This window comes from Myotis davidii, unplaced genomic scaffold (assembly GCF_000327345.1).
Source record: "Myotis davidii unplaced genomic scaffold, ASM32734v1 scaffold83, whole genome shotgun sequence".
NCBI classification, from domain to species: Eukaryota; Metazoa; Chordata; class Mammalia; order Chiroptera; family Vespertilionidae; genus Myotis; species Myotis davidii.
The window spans coordinates 2,196,785-2,204,739 of NW_006294121.1; positions in this window are offsets into that span (position 1 = coordinate 2,196,785).

The window sequence follows — 7,955 nt, forward strand, 5'->3', positions numbered from 1 at the left end:
AGCACTCGTGGGGTCCCTACCCTATTCACAGCATAAAGCCTGGTCTTTCTGTCTTTCAAGACAGTTTATGCTTTATTTCAATCATTTAGGAAATCTGGTTTCTAGCTTATGGATTCTCAGGAAGGGAAATAGATGTTATTTACACAACAGAGCTGGCAAGCTTATTCATTCTGAATAATTTTCTTTGGAGCACCCAAGGAAGCAATCATTTCTAGATTCAGATTCCATTGTCTACAACCAGGAACCGTTCTTAGTAATACCCTTGCCTCAGCCTTGCACCTCCTGCACTTGCGTTCCTGTAAATGTATATCTGGCGGTGCTAATTTGAGTCATGGGAGATGCTTTCTTCCTCTACCTGTTTTTATGTGTCTGTGAAGCCCCTGAGGACAGGGGTGAGCCACAGCTCAGGCTAGTTCCAGGCCCAGCTCATCACCTGCACGGAGCCTTGCGTACGGCAGTGTTCAAAATATGTTTTGTTTTCCATGAAGCTCATTTGTTGTGGCAGGTCCTAGGCCTGGTACTGCTGGGCCTCTAATCAGCTCAGCCTTGGAATGTACCTGCAGTAACCAACACTTAAATCATTCATTCATTCAACAAATATATATTGGGCACCTACTGTGTGCCAGGGACTGTTCTAGGGGTAGGGCATACAGCAGTGACTAAAACAGTAAAAACCCTGTCCTCCTGGAACTTATGTTTAAATGGAGAGAGGTAACCAGTAAACAAAATAAATTGGTAAAAGACAATAGAATATATTAGAGGGTGAGCATGCTCTAGAGCAGTAGTTCTCAACCTTCCTAATGCCGCGACGCTTTAATACAGTTCCTCATGTTGTGGTGACCCCAACCATAAAATTATTTTCGTTGCTACTTCATAACTGTAATGTTGCTACTGTTATGAATCGTACTGTATATATCTAATATGCAGGATGTATTTTCATTGTTACAAATTAACATAATTAAAGCATAGTGATTAATCACAAAAACAATATGTAATTATGTATGTGTTTTCTGATGGTCTTAGGCAACCCCTGTGAAAGGGTCATTCGACCCCCAAAGGGGTTGCGACCCACAGGTTGAGATCCGCTGCTCTAGAGTAACATAAGGCAGAAAGAGGGTCGGGGTGCAGTTTTAAATATGGTTACAGGGAAGGCTCTGTTGAGAAGGTGATGATCAAATTGAGACAAAAGAGGTGAGGGAACATGGGCACAGTTACCTGGGGAGCATCCTGGCTTATTTGAGAAAGCACATGGCGTGGAGTGAGTAAGGGTGGATGAGGCAGGAGGCTAGGACGGGGACAGAGCACTACGATGGTGTAAGCTCTTCAATTATAAGGACTTTGACTTTTCCTGGGAGATGGGAAACCATTAAAAGGTTTTGAGCAGAGAAGTGACATGGTCTGGTTGTATTTTAATCAGCTCTCCCGGGCCCCTGTTTTGACCATAGACTGCAGAGGCAAGAGCAGAAAAAGTGATACCAGTTTAGTAGGCTAGTGCAGTTAACCTATGTATGTATTTTCCTTGTTACACTTGTCTAATCTCATTTCCATCATGGCTAGTGAAATCTTAGGAAATGCTTATGGGAAAAAAAAGTGTGCAACTATAAAGTAGCCATTGTTGCCATTATATAGATGAGAAAACTGAGATTCAAATAATGATTGGCAACTCCAGATGTTCCTGTTCCTTCCCTCCTCCTCCTCCTTCAGGCTGCTTCTCCTCCTACATCTTGCTCCCCATCTCCTTGCTGATCCACCTGGGAGTCATGGTCCCCTGGTTGAGAGCCAGGGTGGAGCGGGGAATAGGAATTCTATACCATGCACTGAGGCTGAGAAGGGGCAGCAGTGTGTCTCCACGGGGCTCTCAGAATTGCAGTGTGTGCAGTGGAGAAACACCTCTCCAGTGGCATTTGCCAGACCACTCAGCCACGCTGGTTTCCACTCTGGTCTCAGACCTACCCTTACCCCTCTGCCCATGAGGCTGCCTTGCTTTTCTTGCTGCCTCTAAATTCTGCCCTTCCTACCTTTTAATTAAGGGACTTGGTGTGACTGGAGTAGAGGGTGCAGTTGAGTGACAGGGAAAAACAAAAAAGCAAGGCTGCACAGGAGGTCAGGGGCAGATCCTGGGGGACCTGCAATGCCATGCTGACGAGTTTGGACGTGGTCCTGAGGATGAATTAAATCGGGTAGTAACAAGGTTAGAGCTGTGCTTAGAAAAGATCATTGAGGTGGATGGATGTGGAAAATGGATCCAAGGAGGGCAAACGTGCAGGTGGGCTGACCCCCCGGGGTTTACTGTGAAGGTCCAGGCAGGGAGAGATGGAGACCTCCACTGGACAGCAGCATTGGGAGTGGGAAGGAAAAGACAGCTAGACCACGTCTTCCGTGGGTTAGCCTGAGGGGGCTTGGCTGGGTTTGGTCCACAGGAGAAGGAGGGGGTGACCTCTAGCAGAAGAGGGAGTCCTGGGAGGGACACCAGCTTGGAAAGAATTATGATGCTCTCCCACTGTACTGAACCAATGTCTACTTGGTATTTATTAGTTAGAATATATTCTAATTTTCTGTCTCTCTTCCTGCCCATAAGTCTTTGAGGGAAGGAATTCTGTGTTGGTCCTCTCAGTACCCACAGCACCTGTCACAAGGCTGGTAGTCTTAATACATGAGTTTGAATTGTTGAGTCATTTATGACCCAGAGAGTTAGTAAGGCATTGTCTTGGTTTATTGAGTGAATAAATGAGCTCAAAGTCTAACTTGAAAATAAAATAAGAACTTAAAGTAAATGAGACACTCAAAAGCTATGTAAGAAAAGCATATCTGATAGTTAAACTCTCTGGGCCTCTGTTTCTTATCAGAAAGAAGAGGGGTTTAGATTAGGTAGAAGAGCAAAGAGGATTCCATTCATGTGCCAACTCCCATTTATGTCCCATAGGATAGGTTTGTTGACAATGGATTGGAAACAAAAGTTCTGAAATTGACTGCTGATGTCTGTCAAAGGCTTAGGATCAGGAAGTAGTAGCATGTGTCCTGAATAATTGCTGACCTTGGATTAGAAAATCTCTTGGGGTTCCTTTTAGTTTTATGGTCCTTTAGCTTTGTGATCGTATAGTAATTTCTTGGTTCATTGCTAGGAGAGAGAGAAACTCTTCCATAGGGAACTGAGGGAGGGTTAAAGGTCATTACTGGAGGATAAAATGACCTTGACGTTGACTCAGTTGTTCGGCATTTGAACTGTTTAATCAGTGACTTGAGTATAATAATGTAAATTGTATATGGGGCTATTACGAGGGCAATGTTCTGTGTCAGTGTTAGATTATCCATTAGAGTAGTAATATGAGTTCAGTAAACCTATACTATTTCTAGATGTGTACTAGTATATATATTTTGCACACAGCTACTTATGTACCTTAGAAAGAAAGGTCCTTTGGCTGGCGTGGCCCGAGTTCCACATATTGAACAATTAGGAAAGGAATTTTGGGCTTTGAGTGCCTATTTTTGAAATCAAATCAGAGCCCACCAGATTTAGGGAATCACTAAAAAGATTCTGATTTTTGGTTGTTCTAGGGCTAGGCATAGTATGTGCCTAAAGTCTATCAAACCAAAACCTCACACAAAATTATCTAGACACATAATTATAAAATGAATCTTAAAAATTTATTTTTAAGTGTTAGACTCTGCACATCAGTGTTGGTATAGACATTCTTAGTGTATCTGTAGGGAGGACTTTGTAAGTCACTAAAGTGCATAGAAAAGGGAAAGGGACTGTGTGTCGGTCTGTCTGTCTGACTTAATTCAGCTTTCGTACTCAGAAGAGAGAAGATGGTTGATAAATACTCAGCGTCTTGTTAGATGTTGCTTAATCTGTGATGCAGTGTTTACAGATTTGAGCAGCAGGCGTAAGAAATAAGGGAAGCGTCACATGACAAGAAATTACTGTGTGCTAAGTCAGGATGTGGTAGGGCTCGAGTAGTGCCTCAGATGGGTAAAAACCCTGGGTTCGCCAGACAAGGTGTACATAAGTGGGATTATCCTGTGAGCACTTGCTTGCAGAGAGAAAAAGCTTTCCACATTAATTAATTGTGAGAAATTGTGATTACTTTTAACGGAGCTGAGACTGAAAATAACTGTCCTGTAGGGAGGGAGTCAGTGACACGCCTCGGGCCAGGGGAGCTCTGTTTGCCTGAGGAATTGCAGGCCTCCCCGGTGTTGGTGTCGCTGGAGATCTGGGGTCACGTATACTGTGGGGACTGGACCCCTGTCAAAGAAAAGGCACTCATTTTAGATGACATCCAGTGGCCCATTTAAACTCCCCTGCAGCAGTGTCTGCTAAAGTAGCACGTGTTTCAATGGCCTTTCCTATTTTGAATGTTACACGTACATCTAATAGAAGGCAGTATTGGAGACGATACTATTAAGCCAATAATTCACTTACGGAGCTATAGTTTAGCTCACAGATAGATTTGGAAGGAGGTAATTCATTACACTTGCTGAAGAAACAGCCCCACATCGCAACAAAGAGTGCTCTGTTGTAATTAATACGCTGCACAGTAACACCTCTGTTAATGGAAAGGAAGTGTTTCGGTGACTCACTCCTTGCCAGAAATGTTGCTAACCCTGGGTTTGGACTGTCTGTCCCATTACCAGGGGCAGGGTATTTCCTTCCCACCAAATAACTCCTGAATTTTCTGGGATGGATGGACCCCGCCCCGTTCACAGACAGTTCACGCTGGGTGTCCTGGATCATTTCTCTCCCAGGTCCAGGCCCAGCTGTGTGAGCTCAGGGCCACCATCCCCACTCAGTCAGGCTGGGAGGACACTGTGCCTCATTTTCCACCTGGAGACCCAGGCCCACGGCGAGGAGATAAGACCCTCTCACCAGTCACTCCCTGCTGAAGTTGAAGGCTTTGTTCCCTGGGCCCTTTTGGTTGCAGAGACCCTAACCATGTGCACAGACAGGACAGCTGTCACAGCAAATCTTCATGTGTCCAGGAAGGCTCCTGAATCTCGCATCATGGGACTTTCTGCTAGGTCTGCATGTTGAAGCAAAGAGATGGCCTTTGGGGCCAGATTTCAACTCAGAAAGAGCCTTAGAGGGGGTCCACCCTGTGTGTCTTTACTCTTATTACAGCACTGAGACAATATCTCAGGGCTCAGGGCTCTCAGATGGTTAAAACTGCATTTAGTTACTCAACTAAGAGGGACTCTCTTAGAGGAGAGAGCTTAAGTGAGATCATATCATTAAATTACTTTTCTATCACCGTTCTATTGCTTGAGAGTTACCTGGTTCCTTATAACTCAGTAAAGAATTACGTCAACAAAAAAATGCACCGTCCCCAGAAATGCTTAACTATAGAAAGCCTAAAGTCCACGCCTCTTCCCATTACTGGAAAATCAAGTGATCTGGCTCTATTTCTCTGTGTATTTCATATACTTAATTGTTTTCTGAGCCACCTAATAACTATTGTATAGGTTTCATATGAGATCCTCCAAATTACGAGATAATGAGGTAGACATTTTCTCTTTTGAAAAGTTCTTTTTCTTATGGTTAACCAAGTGTAATAGCTAATATTTAGTGAGGGCTTGCTATGAGATTAATGCATATTTCTTCCCCATTTGACCCTCAGGACAATGAAGTAGGGCATTTACTTATTTTACAGATGAGGGGACTGAGGCTGACAAGGCTTAAGTTATCCAGCTGAGGTCAGAGTCAGAACTGGAATTTATACCCAGAACTACCTGATTGCAAAACTTAGGTTATTAACCATTAAGCAAGGCCACTTCCTTCCTGGCAAACCTTGATATACCTGATTGAAATTTCAATTCAGCACTGGCTGGTGTTTCTCAGTGGCTAGAGCATTGGCCCACGCACCAAAGGGTGACCGGTTCCATTCCCAGTCAAAGTCAAGGGCATGTACCTGAGTTGCAGGTTCCATCCCTGGCACTGGTCAGGGTGTGTGCAGGAGACAACTAATCGATGTGCCTCTCTCACATCAATGTTTCTCTCGCTCTCGCTCTTGCTCTCTTGCCCCTTCCCTTCCTTCCACGCTCTTTAAAAAAATCAATGGACTACGGGATGATAAAAACTGGGGGGGAGGGGGGGGAAGCAATGGAAAAAATATCCTTGGGTGAGGATTTTTTTTTAAAAAAAGAGAGTTCAAATCATTCTTGCAGACTTCAGTTCACTCTTGGACATAACTAAATAAAGCCTATTATCTTCCCTCTTGCTCCATCCCTTCTGTCTCTTGGCTATTCTCCCCCCCCGCCCCGCCCCCCCTTGGGAGGAGAGGGGGAGGAGAGAGCGAGGAGATCCCTTGGCTATTCTTTATTCTGTCCCTTAACTTGGAGCATTCACAGCATTTCCCCCATTCTTTGTAAACCTCCTATTTGAACTTGCCTCATCCATGCTTTACCGGGTTGTATTGTACTTTCCTACTCTAGTACTTTTGCTTGTGTTTCACCCACTGTTGTCCTACCCATCCTTGAAGATCTAATTTTTACTTTTATCATATAGACTTCTCTGACTGTGTAGTACTCTAATCTCTTTGCTGCACTCTAATAACCCTTAATTTACCTTCCCAAGTTATACTGCGTTTGCACCACCACCCCCAGTCCTGACCTAGGCAGACATCACTAATTGATTACAGCCCTCTTTGCCACAGAGCTTTGTTACTGCGCAGAATCCTCAAAACTATGCTCCAGACAACCACTGTTAATCAAAGGGAATGTGCATGTAAGATGAAAAGTATTGTGCATTGCTTTGAAAATCTATTCATTTAGCATTCAATTAGAAACTCAATTTAAATTGAACAAGTATTGATGTTCCTGGTAAGAGATGCAGAGTTGAGGTGTGTGTTTTGTCTTAGTCTGCCAGATGCAATATGTGCACAGATATTAGTAACATGAGCCTAATAGATAAAAATAAAAAATAACATGATCCTACATGTGGTAAGTGCTATGAGAAAGCGGCAATGTACCAATGGCCTTCAACAAGAGATTGGAATTGAGAAAGGGTCCTGAAGGATGCCAAGAATGGTCTTGAGCAGGTGTGCCTGGATTCCTGGGCCTGAGAATTGGAAAGATTACAAACCCAGGTAAATATAAGCATATGAGTACAGAGGTCTTTATCTTATCTTGTGTCCAATTGCAGTATTGTATGGAACTACTACTCTTACTACTATTATGACTTCTCTTTCTTATCTCAGTTTCCTGAGAGTTAAAAAAAAAAAGTGCTGTTTTATATAGGTTATCACACTCATAGCATTGCACCTACTTATAGGAGATGTTCCAAGTATTTTTGACTGATTACACAAGCTTCATTGAATAAGAGGTAAATCCTTGGCAAGCCTATCCCACTGATCCCCTACTTACCCACCCATTTGTATCAGTTTTTTATATACATTTTTTTTGATTGATTTTTTTTTTTTTACAGAGAAGAAGGAAGAGGGATAGAGAGTTAGAAACATCGATGAAAGAGAAACACCCATCAGCTGCCTCCTGTACACTCCCCACTGGGTATGTGCCCACAACCAAGGTACATGCCCTTGACTGGAATCGAGCCTGGGATCTTTCAGTCCACAGGCCGACGCTCTATCCACTGGGCCAAACCAGACAGGGCTGTATCAGTTTTTTGAGTGAACACTCTGGGGAACTCTTGCCCAAGCTGAAATAACCTAAATATACTCTACTACTAGTTTGGGGATCCCAGAAGAACAAGCCTGGGCTGGAACGGTTTTGAAGCCATTTTATTATGAGCTCAGCCTGGCCCCGAAACTCCCAGACTGGAGGGCATCTCTCTACCCGAGGAAGCCCTGACGGTGCCAGACCAGTGCCAGAACCAGTCTAATCTTCAGAGAGCTCTTTGGACTAGAAAGAATGGAAGATCCATTTGGTTTCCCCAAGTTGGACCATGGCGTAGAGCTGATTCAGCTGTGGGTGATAGTCTTTTCGAATGTGGTCTTTGTGGT